This window comes from Euleptes europaea, chromosome 9 (assembly GCF_029931775.1).
Source record: "Euleptes europaea isolate rEulEur1 chromosome 9, rEulEur1.hap1, whole genome shotgun sequence".
NCBI classification, from domain to species: Eukaryota; Metazoa; Chordata; class Lepidosauria; order Squamata; family Sphaerodactylidae; genus Euleptes; species Euleptes europaea.
In genome coordinates, this window is record NC_079320.1 from 19845958 (window position 1) to 19866432 (window position 20475).

A 20475-nucleotide genomic window follows, 5' to 3' on the forward strand; every position below is an offset into this window, starting at 1 on the left:
CTGGAGATCTCCCAAAAGCACAAATGAAAAACGATCATTTGAGGAAATAAAGGTTTTATATATGTGTGTGTGTATAAATTATCTTTATTGATTAAGAAATTTCCCCCAGACGCATGTGCAATACCCATACCTCAACAAATGGCAATATAGATGGAAACCATCAAGAACACACTGATAAGAACAAACTGATTATAGCCTAAGCTACCAAATCCCCCTTGAGTTATCCAGGTTAGCAACTCTGGCATGGATATTCTACCCCCTTACTGGGATCCTGCACTGAGAATTATTCACTTTACGTCATTAGTCATTAGATATCTTTAGATAGTAAGAATATACTGGACCCTGCCACAGTTGAAAAGCCTCAGATGTGTACTGGCAGTGCAATAAGGGGAGGAACCATGGCATACTTGTTCAGGAATTGCTAAATTGCAATGGATTGTTAGCAATAAATATTTAGACATGTAAATTTGGTGTTGAGGATTACTTTTACATCTGTTCTACATGTTGTCCCCTGAATATGGGACTGGTCTGAGGAACAACTTTGGCTTCATTGAGGTTTTCTTGAAAGAAAGAAAACAATGTCAAAGTCCTGTAAAGCTTGATGTCCTCCTGATATGGAAGACTAGATTCCTAAAGATTATTCTTTTAGGACCCTCCTTCCTGTTCATGTGTTGTGTTTTAATTGCTTTAACTGTTTTAAATATATCTATATTTTAAAGCTTATTTTGATATTTTTATTGTTTGCTGCCTTGGGGACCCTACGTTGGGTAGAAAGGCAGCTTAAAAGTGTTTTGAATGAATGCCATAAATAAAATAATTAAAGACAGGGTCACTTTCAGCAAACAGGAAAGATCGGTATTATGTGAATAATGTTATAATGCATCAGGTTATTCTCCATTGGTAGACTCTTCCACTTGTGGATTACATTGATACAAATAAAAAATAGAGCTACCTAAAACAAAGCCTAGATTTAAAAAAAAAATCTGTTTGATGCTTTTGAACAAACCTGTTATGTTTAATAATTGTTGGTAAACAGAGAGTGGCAACTAAAATACTGACTGTGAAATAATGGAGACAGTCAATTTTTCAAGACAATGGAAATTATTCAGAGCGGTGGACTTTCTCTGGAACTGCCATTAACTGGTGTATATTTACATTGATGTTTGCTGCAGGGCTTGATAAAAGCATCCCAGCACCAGACATCAAATAGAAGCCGGTTGGTGACAAGATAATCACCAAGTAATTTATTTTATAGTGGCACTTCCTTTAAGTACATGTGTTTGTTTCCTTCATTACTTCATACTTGTGCAATTGATTAGCTTACACTACACAAGCTCCTTGGCAGAGAACATTCACGCAGTGCTGATTCACTGGTAAAGATAAATCTGCACACATCTGACTGAAGGAAATAGCCAAATGAACAGAGCACTTTTTCGGATTGCACTGTTGACTTGAAGCATGCTAATTCTGTTGTGGCAGTAGAAAGAAATAGGGTATAGGAAGTGTCTGCTAGGAAAATAACAATCGTTTAAATCTCTGTGTTATTTCTATTTATGTATTTAATTCAATTTTTATCTCACCATTATTTCATTACAGAATTCAGCGTAGTTTAGGACATTCCCAGAAGAACTCCCTTATAGGCAGTGAACAAAACTCAGACTTGCTTAGCTTGAGCATAGTTGTTGTATCATGTACCCTCCAATTATACCTACTATATACAGGGCCGTCTTAACAGCATTATGGTCCCCTGGGCAAACCAGTGTGCTGGGGCCCCTACGACAACCACTCACAGGAATAAAAAGTTTTATAGTTTAGTATAATATTCTAGACTACTGTGTAGTAGTATTTATTTAAGTCACTTAACATACACAGATTAGCATAGGACCCCTATGCTCGTGGGGCCACCAGGCAAGTGCCCATGGGGCCATGCGTTAAGATGGCCCTGTCTATATATTCATAATGAACACATACATGAAGCTGCCTTATACTGAATCAGACCCTTGGTCCATCAGTTAGTACTGTCTACTCAGACCAACAGTGGCTCTCCAGGGTCTCAGGCAGGGGTCTTTCACATCACCTACCTGCCTAGTCCCTTTAACTGGAGATGCCGGGGATTAAACCTGGGACCTTCTGCGTGCCAAGCAGATGCTCTACCTCTGAGCCACAGCCCCTCACCTAATAATGTTGGCTAGAAGCTCCTAAACATTTCAGTTTTAAAATCATGGGAAAAAATCCCATTTCAGTTCTTCCAGCTTTACCAAAACAAAATCCTTCCCCACAAGTTTCATGAACTAGTTTTCAATCCTCTCTCCCTTTCCCCTAAACCATTCTTTTGCTTTGAGAGGGGGAAATCATGGCCGTTTGCTGGGGACTAAAGCTCTGTCCATTGACCTGCAACCTCTGTTGACAACATGCAAGAGTATTTTAGGTGACCAAGACAAACCATTCTCACAGGGGCAAAAGGATGAGGGAGCGGTAACTATTGACAGATCAATCAGTAAAAAGCTGACAGCCCTGAAGCCCTCATTCAATCGCCTCTTTTCTGCTTCTGAAGCTATTATCGTTATACACAATGATGGACACTGGCGATGATCAATAAAGCGCCCCAGAATATTACACTAAAAATACTGTAGAAGGTTAGCTCCCCTCTCCGTGTCAGTCTTCATGAAGATTAAATGTCAGGCAACTACCTTTCTTTACCCTAGATATATCTATATTTTCCTCTGTCCAGAATTACACAGGATATGAAAGACTTTTCCTCCCAGCCTTCAGCTTTTGTAGAAAGACACACAGAAAAAGAACAATGACAGATGAAAGGGACTGGAAAAAACCCACAGATATCAGGGTACCCAGTCTAAATGTCTACAGTTACACCTATCGGTATTGGATGTGATCAAATCAAGAAGGTTTGAGGTTTCATGGAGTTCCGGAGTCTCGCAAGCTATACTGGAGGAATAGAACCTTTCCAAATTCATTCAAAGAATCGTATTTATTTATGTGACCTGAGTCAGTAAAAAAAAAAAATCTGTTGTGCCTAAATGCAGGTTTGTAGGGGTAAGTTAAGTCAGATTCGGAAATATTCTTGGGAAATATCACTAGTTGCAAAATAACATATTTTTTTTGCTTACTTCTAAACAAACCATCGTATGCCATCGTATTCCCTATTACTATGTATGGGTGTGAAAGCTGGACAGTGAAAAAAGCTGATAGGAAGAAAATAGATTCCTTTGAAATGTGGTGTTGGAGGAGAGTGTTACGGATACCGTGGACTGCCAAAAAAAAACAAAAAAACAAATCAGTGGGTTATAGATCAAATCAAGCCTGAACTGACCCTAGAAGCTAAAATGACTAAACTGAGGCTATCGTATTTTGGTCACGTCATGAGACGACAAGAGTCACTGGAAAAGAAAGTCATGCTAGGAGAAGTTGAGGGCAGCAGGAAAAGAGGAAGACCCAACAAGAGATGGATTGACTCAATAAAGGAAGCCACAGCCTTCAATTTGCAAGATCTGAGCAAGGTGTCAAAGATAGGACATTTTGGAGGACTTTCATTCATAGAGTCGCCATGAGTCGGAAGCGACTTGACAGCACTTAATACACACACACAAACTCCCTATATCTTAAGATTAAAAACAGGAACAAGTAGCATGTAAAGTGACATACATACATACATGTATGAACAAAAGCACAAAGTATAGTGTAACTGTTTAGAAAAGAGCTATTTGCCTGGAATAGCCAGAGGGCACATCTTTTTCTTCTGGTCATTACACTGCAAATCAGCAAAGAGACAGATGGAAAAACAAAGCACACATATGTTTTATAATTAAACAAGCATTGCCTCGCTAATTCCTGGTGACTGAAAAAACAAACATATTCATTTTCATTGACAGCTCCCTGCATATTTTATCAAAGATAACGTTTATTATCACGCTAGCCATGGAAGTTTTTCTCTTATGCCCAAAATTCCAGTTGTTCAGATACATGATACATTTGGGCTCTGGCAACTTCCTTACTGTTAGGAAGTTTTTTTTTCTGTCTTTCTCTGTGTTTCAGAACACATCGGCTGCAAAACGAAGTTGGAAATTTCAACATGGGGAAATTAGGGGAGTATGTGGTAACAACTTGTGGTAGAGACATTGCTCGCCCTTAGAAATCACACTCAGGCAGCATCCACAATGCCAGTATGGCGAAACAAAGAAGAAGCAAAGAGTTTCAGAGTTTGGGACCTTCCACAATGTCGACGCCATTTTGCAAACACTCAACTAAATCAAGTGTGTCGCTTCTGTCTGCTAACAATTCGATGAAAGAAAGAGTGAAGGAATTCATTCCCAAAGATAATGTTCAGATATCCACCATGTGTAGCCAAACTACAAATGAATAGAGTTCTGTCCTCACAAGGCCTGCTGTCTGTGACCCTCCCTTCAGGGGTGTGGCAAGTGGGGGCCACAGACAGGGCTTTTTCAGCAATGGCCCCTTGCCTGCAGAAGGCCCTTCATCTGGCACCTGCTCTCTTTTAGGAACTAGGTTAAAACATTTCTTTTTACTCAGTCATAATTGGTGGGGTGGGTCATTTTTATAGCCTACTTTTTAGCCGGAGACTGTTTTAGGCTGCTTGTTGTGTTATGCTGTTTTTATGTCCTAGCTGGGTTTTCATATATTTTTTTATTGTTAAATTCTTACTGTACTGTGTTTTAATCAGTCACTTTGAACAAGGTCTCTGGAGAGGTGGCATAGAAGTAAATAAATAAATAAATAAACAGTAATGGTAAATGGTGAATAAATAAGTGTGTGATCTATTCCTATAAGGTAGCAATGGGGAGCATATGGATCTAGACACAGTGCTGGGGTGGAAGGTCATTACTATTTCTCTCTGAACCATTTTATTCAACTGAAATCTCTCCTCAGTGCTGCTTGAAGACAGTGGGGGGGAGTAAGGCAAGGTGCCTTCTTTTTTCCCTGGTGGTGGAAAGTGTCGTCAACTCACAGCTAACTAATGGTGACCCTGTAGAGGTGGTTTGCCATTGCCTGACTGCGTCGTGACCTTGGACTTCCTCAGTGGTCTCCCATCCAAGTACTAACCAGGGTCGACCCTGCTTAGTTTCCAAGATCTGACAAGATTGGACTAGCCTGGGCCATCCTCCCTATCATGGCTTAAAACATTTTAGGGAGTGACATTTCTAACTGGACAGACAGTATGCAGCACCAGAGCTCTGAGCCATACTCCTCCCCCAGTACAATTACTGCTAGCCCCTCCTTCTCGACTGCTGTTTAGTTCGATCATTTATTTTTTCATATGGTGAGGAGAACAGGGAGTGGAGGAGAAGGATGTTCATAAACCTAAGGCCCCTTTTGATGTTTTCCTAGGGAAATCTCTGGAGAAGACATCTGGACTGCTCTTATGGATGCATCCGTTTTAAAATAAGCACCAGTGTTTTTCGTGAGACTAAAAATCTCACTGCTAAGTTGCATTCTTTTTTTTAACCTTTGTAGCATGCATTTGTATTGTAAAAGGACATTCTCATTCATTAGAGTTCATGTTGTTCATTATTCACCAAGATATTAGCTATTGTAGAAGAGAATGTCTAACAATGGAAAGATGATTGGATTCTGCTATTCTCTACCTCCATCCTCGCACAAACACCCTATCTAACAACAAGATGGCACAGACTCATGTCTATCTGTTTTTGAGGTTCCTAGCCTACACATCTGCTGTACACCACTGAGAAGTAATAGGCAGCCTTATCAGACTGATGGAATCAATGCTGGAAACTCATTTTGTTCTTCTCTAGGTTCCCAGATGTGATTAGATCTCCTGTAGCAAGTACACCCAATGTTATTTCCTTCCAGACAAACCATATCTTTACAAGTCCCTTTCCTGTATACACCTTTGAGAAACAGCTCTGGGTTTTTTTGTTGTTGTTGTTGTTTTTTTTGAGTGGGGGATTACAACCTGGATGTTCTTTTGCACAATTAAACAGGTGAACACATCTCCCTGTCATTGTGCAATAGTGCTGCTATGATTCAAAAAGTGTGGGGAATTAATCTGAACCTTTTAAAGTAGGGAGAAATCTGTTTTAATTTCTTAAGCCTAGCCATGGAACATATGAAGCCTATGAATGCAATTGGCTCTCATAGGTAAGCAGAGTGATCATGGCAAACAGCTATTGATAACACTCCATGAATTTCTACAGTCCCCTTGTTTCCAACCTGCCTATATTTTAATTCATATTCTCTTCCCCTCCCCCAATATTTTGATGCCAGGGTCAGCTCCTCTTGTGTGAAGGCACAAGAGTTCTGGTCAAAGGTAAAGTAGTAGGACCACCTATTCATCATGCTAACTTAAGTAGAACAGGCTGCCTAGCCTCACCCAGTATCTGGCTATCACATTAACTAAAGTACTCTCATTGTGCTAGAGCTGCCAATTCTGTCCTGGGAAACTCCTGGAGATTTGGGAATGGTGCCTGGGAAGGATGGAGTTTGAGAAGGGGAAGGAGCTCAGCAGGGATGCCAGGTCATAGGGTCCACCCTCCTAAGCTGCCAGTTCCTCCAGGGAGATCAGACTTGTCTTAAAAGTCTGGAGATCAGTTGACACTCTGGGAGAACTTCAGGTCCTACCTAGAAGCAAACCTGCATTGTTCCTGTAGCTACAAAAGTAACATACTTTACCAAGGAAACTATTTTTCCCACATGAAGGTTTCTCAATTAAAAGTCTTCTTGACTCAGAGTGATCTAACTTAAACTATTGGAATATAACTGGCAAAGAACCACTTATCTGATCAGACCAAGACTGTCCCCAAACACCTGTCCCTATGGCCTGGATACGGTGACTCTTATCTGAAAGTCTTCCCAGGATCTAGAACCACTCCTTCCTCTTCCTCAACTAATCAGGCTGCAAAGCTGATCATTCACTGCCCCCCCTCCCTCTCCTCTTTCCAAGATGCAAAATAAAAGGATCTCTTGAAATAAGCTCCACTACCTGTCCTGTAACTGGGGCCGGAATCTGTTCCCCAAAGCAAGCTTTTGACTGCCTAGAACTACCTGTGTTATACAAGTTGTTGATTGCTCATTGATATACATCATGCATCCCTGCTTCTTTCTCCTTTTGGATTATTTGCTGCCCAGACATTTACATACCTGCCTTGGCTATTGGACTTTTCCTCCAACCATATGGGCAAGTGGCTATAGCTATCTGTCACTAACTCTGGCTTCTGGTCTTCCTTAATAAGTGGAGTAAGCTGCTCAGCACTTAGATGCTTGAAGTGCGTGGTCCCTTTAGTAGCTTTTCTACTGTTATGTGGAATGCTTGTTGTTATTTGTCTGTTAATTTCCCCATCCAGTATTTGTACTATTCCCCTCAATAAATATTATCTCTATTTAGACTCTGCCGAGGTTCTTCCAAGGTTGTAGAGATGCTCCAGTTCCACCATTTTCTCAAAGATACTTTCAGCCACTGTGTGGGTCACTGTATTCCTTAAGAGAGGTGTAGTACCTTACATTCTGGTTATTTGTGGATTTGGGGTCAAATTGGAAAATGGGCCATGTTCACATTGAGAAATGTCTAGGGTACCACTGTTCCTTGACCACACACATAGTACCCTTTTAAAACCATTTAAGTGGGTGTACGTGACTGCATCTTGAGGCAATGAATTCCACAATTTAATTACAAGTTGTGTTAAAAGATACTTCTTTTCACCTGTCCTGAATCTACTGCTTATTAACATAACTGAGAACCAGTGTAGCATAGCGGGTCAACTACTGTGGATTATTGTGAGGATAAAATGGAAAAGAGAAGAATATACACTGCTCTGAGGTCTTTGGAGGATTGGTGGGACAAATATAAATAATTGGTGTTCCCAAGTTCTAGTAGCATGGCAGAGGGAGAAAAGCTCCCTTCGTATCCAATCATCCGTTCCATGTAAAATTTTAGTAACTTCTGCTCTTAGTCACCCTTTTCTTATGGAAAGAGCCTCAAACTCTTTAGCCTCTTCTGGTATGGGGCTTTTAACCATTTCGTTTGTTCGGTCCATGCTGTTGTGCTAATTGTTGCTTAGAAAATAATAATTGGAATTGTTTTTCACAGGAAAAAAGGCAACCCTGCCTTTACAAAAACAACAGTGTCCTTGATTTTCAATGACAAAGTCAAAACGCAGCATTGCTTTTCACTCTAGATCAAACAGACCAATAGCTGAAGCACTCAGGGACATTCTCCAAAGTGATCATTGGATCTGTCTGTGCACTGTCACCCCACAATATGACTTTCTTCATAGATAATGTCACACTCATCTTTATTTTCATGCAATAAAATGTACAACCAAACTGGTTTGTTTTCAGCTCTTTGCCACCAGGACGAGAGGCTTGATTAATAGCTTAACTGGTTTCACTCATGCAATTAATTTGTATTAAATACATTTTCCATTGCCATTTGCCATTTAATTCAGAAGTCATTTTACTTTAATTGCATGTTTGAGTTCAGAATGTGTTTTCTTATGTCCATGCTACAGCACCCTACATGCACACTGTAAAGCAAGGATGGGAAAACCTTACTAATGCTTGGAATATAGGTCAAACTTTCAACTGTATGCAGCAGAATTAGGGACCATTTTTTTTGCATGTCATAACCTGTATGTAGGTTCCACAGGAGTTAGAGTACAATCTAGACAAAACTAAGGGCTTCCACTGACTTTTCTAAAGTATTTTGTTGGATTGCATCCTTAGCTCATGCACCAAAAACAATTTTTGCAGGAACTGTTAATTTTACAGAGGAGGGATATATTAAACTCACCAGAACACTAACAGTGGGAAAAGGAAGACTTAATTTAACATTTCACTTATTTACTAGTTCCTGTACACCAGCTCTAAAAACAGTGAAACACAGCATTCCATTCATCAATGTGTTTAATCCTATGTAAAAGCTTCACATGAAGCAACAATTCTCACTGGCTCATCCATCATGTAACTCTTCTCATATTAAATTATACACACACTCAAAACATATGGAAGCACTGCTTTCCACACGTGGAAGAAGTGGCGCTGGAGTAAACAGGTCTGAGAGGATGACTGGGAGGTTCTTCTGAACCAACAATTTTCTTTCCTCTGCTGCTACCCTCTGAGCTGGAGGTGGGTGGGTGAGAAGAAGATAGGGCTTCCTTGCTCACTTGCTCACCTCCAGCACCGTCGCCTCAGTATCGGCATTCTACAGTCGGGCAGAAAGTTTGGGGAGGGTGGCTGAAGCAGCAACTCTGGAGGTGGGTGGATGGGAAGGAGCGGGCAGATGGCAGAGACACGGAGAGGGGGGGATGGCACAGTGGCAAGGAGAGGGTGGGTGGGGAGAATGGTGAGTAGCAATGTGGATTGAAAACCAGCGTGGCGAAGAGAGAGCTGAGGGGCGGAGTGGTGATGAGAGTGGTGAGGGGGCACAGTGACAAGGAGAGGAGTGGGGTGGGGAGAATGGTGAGGGGTTGGCACTCAGTGTGGGGAGCAGGGGGTTGGTGGGGAAAATGGAGAGGAAGGATGTGTGGGTAGACCAGTGAGGTGAGGGTGGGCGGGCAAGCAGAGCAGTGAGGAGAGGGATGTGTGAGCAGACTGAGGAAAGAAGGAAAAGTAGGAGGGCAAGGGGGAGGAAGGGACCAGTGTTGGGGAGAAGGAGTATGGTGTGTGGGGGGAGAAGGAGGTGGCAATGAGGGAAAACAGTAGAGAAAGTTAGCTGTGAGGTGTCAGAACCCAGAGAACCCAGGAGCAGTGAGGGAATTTTCCCATGAGTTTCTCATGGGTGTGTATATAGTCTCTTTGCTGGATACTTAAAGCAATTTATTTCTGAAACAGAAACAGAATTAACTTCATCATAACTCTAGAACAATTTTAACATAAATAGCTGCTGAGATCATTCCTGTTGTATTTGGATACCCATTGTTCAGTTAAATCTTTCACAATGCATTACAACAAAGGCAGCTGTGGTTAACTGCATGTTTGGGATTTCTGTATTTTTTAAAAAAACTGTTATGATTAAAAGGTTTTCTGGAAGAACAAATCCTGTTTTGTGTGAAATGAACAGCAGGTGCTACCTTGGACAGACAGCTTTATTAGGCGTGAGATAATGGCTTGTTTGAGAGTGTGCTCTTTCAGATAAAGAAAATTACTTACCAGTTGTTTGCCACTCTACGTTCTTGCACCTCACCAACTGAGATATATTGCTTTGGCACAGATTTAATCTTACTTTTTCTCTATTACCGCCCCACCTTTTTGCTTGTACTTTCATTTATATTTCTATTATGGCCCATGGGAACCTTTTTTTTTTTAAATTTTTACCTTTTGCTGTTCACCTAATTGGGATGAAATTTTCAGGGGTTGTCCCTCTAATGAAATGGATTCCTTTTGCAAACTTGCAGGCAGACAGAAGAAAGCATCCCTTTCTAATAGCCAATTATAGTTGTGGTTTACAGAAAAGGCACAAGGACGCATTTGGCAACTCAAGAAATTCAAGCACAGGTAGAAGAGTTTATTTTTATATGCCGACTTTCTCTACCACTTAAGGGAGAATCAAACCGGCTTACAATCACCTTCCCCTCCCCACAACAGACACCCTGTGAAGTAGGTGGGGCTGAGAGAGCTCTATGAGAGCTGGGACTAGCCCAAGGTCACCCACCGGGCTTCATGTGGAGGAGTGGGGACACCAACCCGGTTCACCAGATTAGTATCTGCCGCTCATGTGGAGGAGTGGGGAATCGAACCCGGTTCTCCAGATTAGAGTTCATTGCTCCAAACCACTGCTCTTAACCACTACACCACACTGACTCTCACGGCAGCATGAAAAAAACACAGAGGCTTGCACTTGCATCCAAAAAAGTCACAGTCTGTGTGCTCTAAAAATAATCACAACGAAAACTGTATGCTGTACACCAGTGATGGCAAACCTTTTAGAGACGAGTGCCCAAACTGCAACCCAAAACCCACTTATTTATCGCAAAGTGCCAACACGGCAATTTAACCTGAATACTGGCCCGAGCGCACTGCTCCCCTCCAGCTATGCCACACTGTGAGCTATGCTCCCCTTCAACCTAGCTCCTCTCCAACCCCACCACGGGAATCACCTTCGCCACAGACTCAGCAGGCTGCCGTCAGCGCCGCACCCTCACGCTGCATGTGAGCCGCCCGACATGTGAGCCGCCCTGCCACATGTGACAGGGGAGGGAGGAAGTGCTCCCATTGGGCTGCTAGGCATTGGGGTGGGTGATGTGAGAAATGCCCTCAGGCGAGCGTGGAGAGGGGGAGGGGAGCAGTCCAGCCCCCTGTCCCTCTGGCTTTCTAGTAACGAACTCAGGCGAACTCTGTGCTGGGGTGACGGCGTGCGTGCCCACAGAGAGGGCTCTGAGTGCCCATATGGCACGCGTGCCATAGGTTTGCCACCACTGCTGTACACTATACCTGGTTCTAAAGGGTGGGAGAAAGAGACCTCACATACCTTAAACTGTAACGAACCCATGTACTATAACAGCTCATGCTGTCTCTTACCCAAAGCAGCTCGATACAGCAGCGGATCTACCACTATTACAACTGATCTCCAGGCGACAGAGATCAGTTCACCTGGAGAAAGTGGCTACTTTGGAAGGTGAACTCTATGGCATTATACCCCATTTAAATCCCTCCCCTAACCCCACCCTCCCCTAATCTCCACCTCCAAAAATCTCTAGGTATTTCCCAACTTGGAGCTGGCAACCCTATTCTCATATCCCTCCTTACATACACACATACAACACAGTTCTGCCTTCCGGAAACCAGGGAGGAAAGCTTTACAGAAAGTTTGATATTCTCCTTTCTGATAAAAAGTTAAGAGTAATTAAGAGTTGATCTGCAACTGTGGCAAACCCAAAACGTTTTCAAAGCCCTGCTTGGCTGACTGGAGTCAATTTTTACTTGCCGTAGAAAGACCCAACAAGAAGCCTTGTCTAAGTTGAAATGTAACTAGAGACTGCCTATATGTCCTTGGTTTGGCTCAGATTAGATATTATGAAAAAAGCGTCTCGTTTGAAAAGACGTGCCATACCCATTTAAGGGAGCGTAAAATGCAGTGGAAACTTCCTTCTAATTATTACTTGGTTATTCCTTTGTGCTGTCACCTTTTCTTTTTATTTGTTTAAATCTAATCAAATATTTAGGTTCTATGAGAAAAAGACAAAAAGTGGGTCACAAATTGAGTTGGAAACTTTATCTCTGCTGCTTTTCTTGTGCAACAAAAGCACTCAGTATTTAGTTCCTAAGCGCTTCAAGTGTGAGCTCCGGGCACTTTATCTAATTAGGAAACTGACACTAGTCAAATTAGATGCGGTTGTGATGGTGGATTATGAGCAACTGTATCATTAATATATGGTGTTCTCTTTCCTTGAATAACTGACTATTAGATTTTAGAGGTGGAAAGACTTGGCAGAGAAAGGCAGCGTCAAAAGATAAGATCTCATCTTTTCAATTTGCCCATAAAGCTTAACTGTGTTATTCCATTTGGTTTTTGCTTTTCAAAGCCGGCCTCAGATGCAGCAGGAGCTTCTGAACCACCTGCAACGCAAGAACCGTTTGTACCCCCAACTGCCATTAGGAGCCCTAATGGTTGACATGGGGTCAGAGAATTATCGAGCCTCTAAGCAGCATCATTTCCTTCTCAGTTTAAGGATTCATTTTTCTTTGACACATCAGCCCTGAAACAGCTCCAGGCATTTGACCCCACCCTCTTAACCTTGATAACTAATTAAAGACCGACAAGACTTAGGCTAAAATAGTTTTTGTTAAACCTTTTCATTCTCAAGTCCCCTAAAGGCAAACTTTTTTCACTTAGGACACAGTTGGCCATATTTACATTGCGATAAAAGACCCAGCCTGAATGTATCATGGGAAAAGATAGAAAGGAAAATGTAACTTTTGTAATGAAGATAGCACAGATTGCTTCACCACTCAAAATCCACTCCAGTAATTGCTAGAAGCAGATTTCTTAGAAGTATTCTCAAGCACATGACTGAGTGAGATTAGTAATTTATAATCCTGTCAGAAAGAGGCTATCTTCTTTAACACAGATATCTGGACTCTTGATTTCTCTGAAATAAGAGGTTAAACTTTGCTCACTACAGACAATTTTGCTTTCTGCCCACAATCTTTATGCATCATATTTCTAATTCCCATGGTTTCCTTCCCATACTAATTAAAAAAATCCACAAGGGGTGGAAAACAAGAGATAAGGTATATGCAAATCTGAGGTAAACCTGGTTAATTAGCAGGTAAGCAGGAAAAAAATAACAGTTGAAAATATATGTCAGGGTTAAGCCTCACCCTCCCAATTGTGAAAAATGTAAAAGAGGTACAGAACAGCTGAGGGTAAACATGAAAAGGGGAAGGTTGAAGTGAGGTGTGGAAAGCATGCAATGGGGATGTATTACATAGGAACCCTAAAATTTACAGATCCAAGAACACCCACCATGCAATCAAGTCAGACATTGGCTGAGAAAAGGAACAATTATAGCTATAAAAAAGAGGCCTACTGGCTGAAAAGAAGACTTGCTGTGGCTAAATTAGACAGAACCAGTTACCGGAAGACCCTCTGACAAGTATCTGAAAGCAGAAGCTAGGTTGAGCAATATGTGGTCATACTGGCCAGAAGTTCATCCCAGGGGGTTCTCTGCATGAATCGCTCTGCAAAATTGGGGAATAGCATACACAAGGTAATAATTAGAATAGAAACTGCTGCTTGAAATAACATGCAAAGAGTCAGGTGAAAGATGGAACAGGAGTGAGTAGATGTGGCCCAAGTATGTACAGAAGAAACAGTTGCAGAAGATGGTAGAACTGACCTCTCTCCACTCTATTCACTGAAAGCAATGGAAACATTTCCCTTTACATTTGGACCGTCTGGCTATTGGGAGAACGAAAAACTTGGTCTTCATCTCACGAAAATCTTGTAAAGAAGCTCAGCGAGCGTGAACTGTTCCAAAGAGTGTTTTGTAATGTAATAGAGACAAGGGGAGGGCAAGAACATGTACAACAGAAAGGGCTGAGGAGGGAATTGAAGAGCAGGGGAGAGGGATGTCCCCCCTCCTATGAGTCCCTGCAGATCCCTCACTTATACAGTTATCTTTTCCAAGACATTTTTCTTAAGCATCATTAAGCATAGGGAGCCAGCGTGGTGTAGTGGTTAAGAGTGATAGTTAAGAGCGGTGGACTCTAATCTGGTGAACCGAGTTAGTTTCCCCACTCCTACACATGAAGCGAGCTGGGTGACCCTGGACTAGTCACAGTTCTCTCTGCACTCTCTCAGTCCCACCTACCTCACAAGGTATCTGTTGTGGGGAGGGGAAGGCAAGGTGATTGTAAACCACTTTGATTCTTCCTTAAGTAGAGAAAGTAGGCATATAAAGCAGGCATATAAAAACCAACTCTTCTTTTTAACATTACTCTTCTTCTTCATTACCTTCTTAACGTTACCCTCTTTGAAAAACTGTATGCCACTCTGGGTCCTTTTAAAACACAGTTCCTAATAATAACAAGTAATATTAATCTTAAGAACATAAGAAAGGCCATGATGGATCAGATCAAGGTCCATCAAGTCCAGCAGTCTGTTCACACAGTGGCCAACCAGGCCAATGCCACCTTTGTAATGTTTTCTGTCCCTTAAAGAATATCAACAACTATCAAGTTAAACATACCATTTATCAGTGTTGATGACAATAGAGGCACAGTAAGACAGTCACAAATGTACTGAAGGAGAGAAAAGGAGAACATAATAGCATCTATACTGGATCAAAGTAGTGGTTTATCTAGTTCAGCATCCTGTTTTGTACAATGGCCATCTAAATGCTAGTTTTAAACCACTAAGCTCATTGGGAATTCTCTGGCAACAAACTGTCTCTTGGTTATATCCACAGTTAAATTGTTAAGATAAGTAAGTACGGCTAAGTGCTTAGTACGAGTAATTATTTATCATTAATTCTCTGTAATGAGGAATGCTAAGAAGCAATTATTGTTAGATTGGGAAATGTAAAGTGCATGGAATCTTTCTTGTTTTTTGTAAATTCAAAGAGGAACCCAACTCTTCTTCCTGAATTTCCCCTTGATATGCCAGATAACTCATACAATCCTGGAAAAAAAGATACATAAAAGATGTGTTCACAACTGCTACATCAAATACAACATCTAATGGGAGCCCCATACATATGACCAATTGGGATATACTGAAAATGTGGAAGGGAGAATGGATTACGCACTACTAAGCCCTGTACTGATCTTAGGGAAGGTTGCTAACCTTCATGTGGTGGCTGGAGATCTGCTATTACAACTGATTTCCAGGTGACAGAGATCAGTTCACCTGGAGAAAATGGCTGCTTTGGAAGGTGGATTCTATGGCATTATTCCCCACTGAAGTCTATCTCCTCCCCAAACCCCACTCTCCTGAAGCCCCACCCCTAAAATCTCCTGGTATTTCCCAACCCGGAACTGGCAACCCTAACTGACCTCCATGCATTCATCATGCAACCTGCACTCTGCCTGCGGTCTGGCAAAATGCAGGATTCTTCACTGCCTGTAAACACCTACATGCATACAACTTGCATACATGTAGAGGTTTACTGATGAGCAAAAAAATATGTGTGACCTCCTGCCACTTCTCCCTCCACACAGTCATATGAACAGGACAATTATCTCTCAAAGTGGTTTAGATATTATACAAACACATCTTACATATAAGCAAATATTGCTTTTCAGATGCCAAATCATTACTTTATTCCTTGGATGCTAATGGCATACATTATTTGCCCAACACTAGTTATCTAATGCACCTACTGCCAATTTTGCAGGAACCATAAATCCTTGTCTATGTAACTGATTTATCTTTGCATAGGTCTAAATTGCATTAGAAGCCATTAGTGACATTCTGCAGAAGTGGTTGGCAAGAGAGAGAAAATGCCACTCTTTAAAAATACTATAACTATCTTAATATTGAATTAGGCAGACTGATTATTAAGCTAGAAAATGTTTGGTAGAAGTCACACTAAAGCCTCAGATTACACGTGAGAATGAAAACTAAACCATCATAAACCCAACATCATTTCAGAGTAGCACCAACATTCTGCTATTATTGCCTCAAAGGTTTTCATGATGAGAAGCTGTAATCTTAAAGACTCTTAGGAGCCAAAACATGGCAAAGAACATAAGAACAAAGAGCCATGGTAATTCAGACCAATTGTCCATCCACTTCAGCCTCCTGTTTCACATGCTAATCAACCAGTTGTTCAGAAGGCCAACAAACAGGACACTAGGGTTGCCTACCTCCAGGTACTAGCTGGCGATCTCCTGCTATTACAGCTGATCTCCAGCTGATAGAGATCAATTCACCTGGATAAAATGGCCCCTTTGGCGATTGGACTCTACGGCACTGAAGTCCCTCCCTTCCCCAAACTCCACCCTCCTCGAATCTATGGCATTGAAGTCCCTCCCTTCCCCAACCCCACCCTCCTCAGGCCCTGCCCCAAATACCTCCTGCTGGTGGCAAAGAGGGACCTGACAACCCTACAGAACACAGAGGCTTTCCTCATGATGTTCCCATCTAGCACTGGCATTCAGAAATCTACTGTCTCTGGATTTTCAGGGTTCCCTTTTAGTCATAATGGCTAGTAGTGATCAATAAATCTAATACCCTTTTAAAGTCATCTATGCTCATGGCCATCACTGACAATGAATTCCACAGTGGAATGAACGAAGTACCTCCTTTTGTCCATCCTGAATCTATTTCCCATCAAGTTCATTGGTGCCCCCTGAGTTCTAGTATTACGGGAAAGGGAGACAGTATTCTCTTTGTCCACCTTTTCCACCTCATGAATAACCCTATAAACCTTTGTCATATTCCCCCCTTATTCACATTTTTTTTCTGAACTGAAAAGCCCCAGACTCTTTAGCTTATCCTTACAGGAAAGGTATTCTAACCCCTTAATTATGTTGGTTGTCCTTTTCTGCACTTTTTCCAGAGCTGCAATGTCTTTTTCAAGATATAACAAAGAGACCTGTGTTTTTTTTGTGCCATCAAGTCACAGCTGACTCCTGGAAACCCTGTAGGGCTTTCAAGGCAACATACTTTCAGAGGTGGTTTGTCATTGCCTGTCTCTGTGTTATGACCCTGGTATTCCTTGGAGGTCACCCATCCAAATACTAACCAGGGCCAACCTGCTTAACCTCTGAGAACTGACAAGATCAGGCTAGCCAGGAACTATCCAGGTCAGGGCAAGACCTGTATATAGTATTCCATATGAGGCTGTACTAGATCTATATAAGGGCATTATAATATTAGCCATCTTATTTTCAATTACTTGCCTAGCATGGAGTTTGCCTTCTTCACTGTTGCTGCACATTGCGTCATCCTTTTTATCAAGCATTGTACTACAATGCTAAGATCACTTTCCTTGCACTTTCCCCCAGTTCAAACACCATTAGCGAAAGATAATGGATCTCCATCAGTGTGTAAATGGTAAATCATGAGCATTCGCAGTCACAACTGTGAGCATCCAGTCACAGTTCACTTGGGAAGGGAAGGGGAAATTTAACCCTTCTAACCCCACTGATTACTCTCATAAAAAACTTGGACCCCTTTGCAATTAAAGAGTTTTAAAGTAAAAAGCACAGGCCTTTTACAAATTGTGTTTACATTAATACTGCAGGAAGCACAGGCTCCCGGACTCACCCGAGAGCCTGTTTTGCTGACACGGGAGGGGGAAGGTGGAAGGAAGCTGGGCAAGGCAGAGAGGAGCGGCACGCAGGGCTTTCCCGTGCCGATGAAAGGCCCGACAATCAACTGTTTGTTGGGCCTTTCATGTGTGCCTTTGGTAACGGCCGGGAAAGGGTTATAACAGCCCCACTAGGCGGCTTGGGGGGATGGACTGTTGTTTTGGGGAATGGAGCATATAAGGGGTGGCTTTCCCCTACCTCCTCAGTCTCCCCATATTACAAACTGAAAAAGATCTTAGATTTTTGTCCCATCTGTTTTGGCCCTAACAGAGTGTGTTCCACTAGCATGTAACAGCGTATTTGATACAGAGGTCAGAGAGTTAAGCTAGGATCCGGAAGGCACAGTTTCAAATCCCAACATTGCCATGAAACTTGCTGGGTGATCTTAGGCTAGTCACTTTCTCTCAGCCTAACCTACCTCTGTGCCCCATGGCACAGAGTGGTAAGCTGCAGTACTGCAGTCCAAGCTCTGCTCACGACTTCAGTTCGATCCCAAAGGAAGTTGGTTTCAGGTAGCCGGCTCAAGGTTGACTCAGCCTTCCATCCTTCCAAGGTTGGTAAAATGAGGACCCAGCTTGCTGGGGGTAAAGGGAAGATGACTGGGGAAGGCAATGGCAAACCACCCCGTAAACAAAGTCTGCCTAGGAAACATCAGGATGTGACGTCACCCCATGGGTCAGGAATGACCTGGTGCTTGCACAGGGGACCTTTACCTTTACCTTTTTAACCTACCTCACAGTGTTGTTTTAAGGATTAAATGAAGGAGGGGAGGAAGATGTACACTGCTCTTTGGAGGACTTTGGAGGGAAAATCTATTAAATACATAAAAACTTTCAGGACACAAAGAGTTTTTAGGATTGGGGTGAAACAGTAGATAACAGCTAATCAGAACAACTCTACTTCAAACTGCTGACTAGGGAATCACATATATGAATGTTTGCCACATTAAAAAAAATATAAAGCAAAAAAAAAAAAAAACCCCAACCCTTGCATATATAAAACCAGCATGTCATGGAGAAGCCCTGAAGCGTACTGTGTTGTTTTGCATATATGTGCTTCTATGGATATCCCAAACATAAATAAAAGGTACAAATGCATATCCATATGCCAAAATCTATCCTGTTTTGTCCAATATGGAACATAAATGGTAAGGATATACTAATGCTTAAAGACGGCCCTTCTCTTTTTTTTGTAGCATAAACTTTTTGTGTGAGAAGCCCTCCATACAATGTTCCCCTTTGAGCTCATGTGTTTATACACTGAGGGCATAGCCTTTATTCTTTACATCTCAGCTTTCTTTCAGCCACCAACAGACTCAGCAAAACATTACAAGAATACAACTGGTGCATTGATATTAACACCCCATGGGGGTTTTGCCCCAAAGCTTTAAACAGCAATGGATTAATTTCAAGGCTCACAGTAGGACAATACAATTCCATCTGCCGCATATGACTTACAGAAGCAATCTATAGCCACAAAGCTAAAAGTTCACAGAATGCACATAATATATGGCAATATTTGGTTACATATTGGATTTTTTTTTACCCCCTGCAGTAACTAATTCCATCAACTCCCTCTTGCAAAATCTTGCTGATTTGCTATTATCTAGTTCAATTCTCCCCACCAACTCAATTTATTTAATTTAAGGGAAGCTGTCACAGCCTGGAAAGAAACTCCCAAAATTCGTCTCCCTCCTCCTCTACCTTGCACTCCTTCTCTCCACACAACGGTTCAAGTCAAGCTCTTATGCCATTTGATACCTCACCCTTGTGATTCTGGTTCCAAAGAAAAGACATGGGTAGAGGTATTCTTGATAAAGGTCATGCATATTTATTAAATAAGAGCAACATAAGAACATAAGAAAGGCCATGCTGGATCAGACCAAGGTCCATCAAGTTCAACAGTATGTTCACTCAGTAGCCAACCAGGTGCCTCTAGGAAGCCCACAAACAAGACGACTGCAGCAGCATCCTGCCTGTGACCCACAGCACCCAATATATTAGGCATGCTCCTCTGATCCTGGAGAGAATAGGTATGCATCATGACTAGTATCCATTTTGACTAGTAGCCATGAATAGCCCTCTCCTCCATGAACATGTCCACTCCTCTCTTAAAGCCTTCCAAGTTGGCAGCCATCACCACATCCTGGGGCAGGGAGTTGCACAATTCATGTGTTGTGTGAAGAAATACTTCCTTTTATATGTTTTGAATCTCTCACCCTCCAGCTTCATCAGATAATAAGGTATAAAAAATAATAGAAGAAGGGTTGGTTTTTATATGCTGACTTTATCACTTAAGGAAGAATCAAATTGGCTTACAACCACCTTCCCTTCCTCGCCCCACAACAGACACCCTGTGAGGTAGGTGGGGCTGAGAGAGCTCTAAAACAACTGTGACTAGCCCAAGGTCACCCAGCTGGCTTCATGTGTAGGAGTGGGAAAACAAATCCAGTTCACCAGATTAGCCTCTGCCACTCATGTAGAGGAGTGGGGAATCAAACCCTGTTCTCCAGATCAGAGTCCACCTCTCCAAACCACTGCTCTTAACCACTACACCACACTGGCTCTCTTTTTCTTGGCCAGTTATTACAAGGTGAGATGCATCTGTTAACACCTGAAGTTATACATTTTGGTCCCCAATCTGCGTCACATTATACTTACTTACACTACACCTCATTTGACATAATGCTGCCTGTTCGCACAGTGTTTTATTTATTCATTGGTTTTA

At 42.0% G+C, this 20475-nt stretch overlaps 1 protein-coding gene across 2 annotated transcripts in view; it reads right to left on the reverse strand.

Annotated features, from left to right (window-relative positions):
* UNC5C (unc-5 netrin receptor C) overlaps nucleotides 1-20475 on the reverse strand; it is a 367585-nt gene that overhangs the window by 158597 nt on the left and 188513 nt on the right. The window lies entirely within an intron of this gene.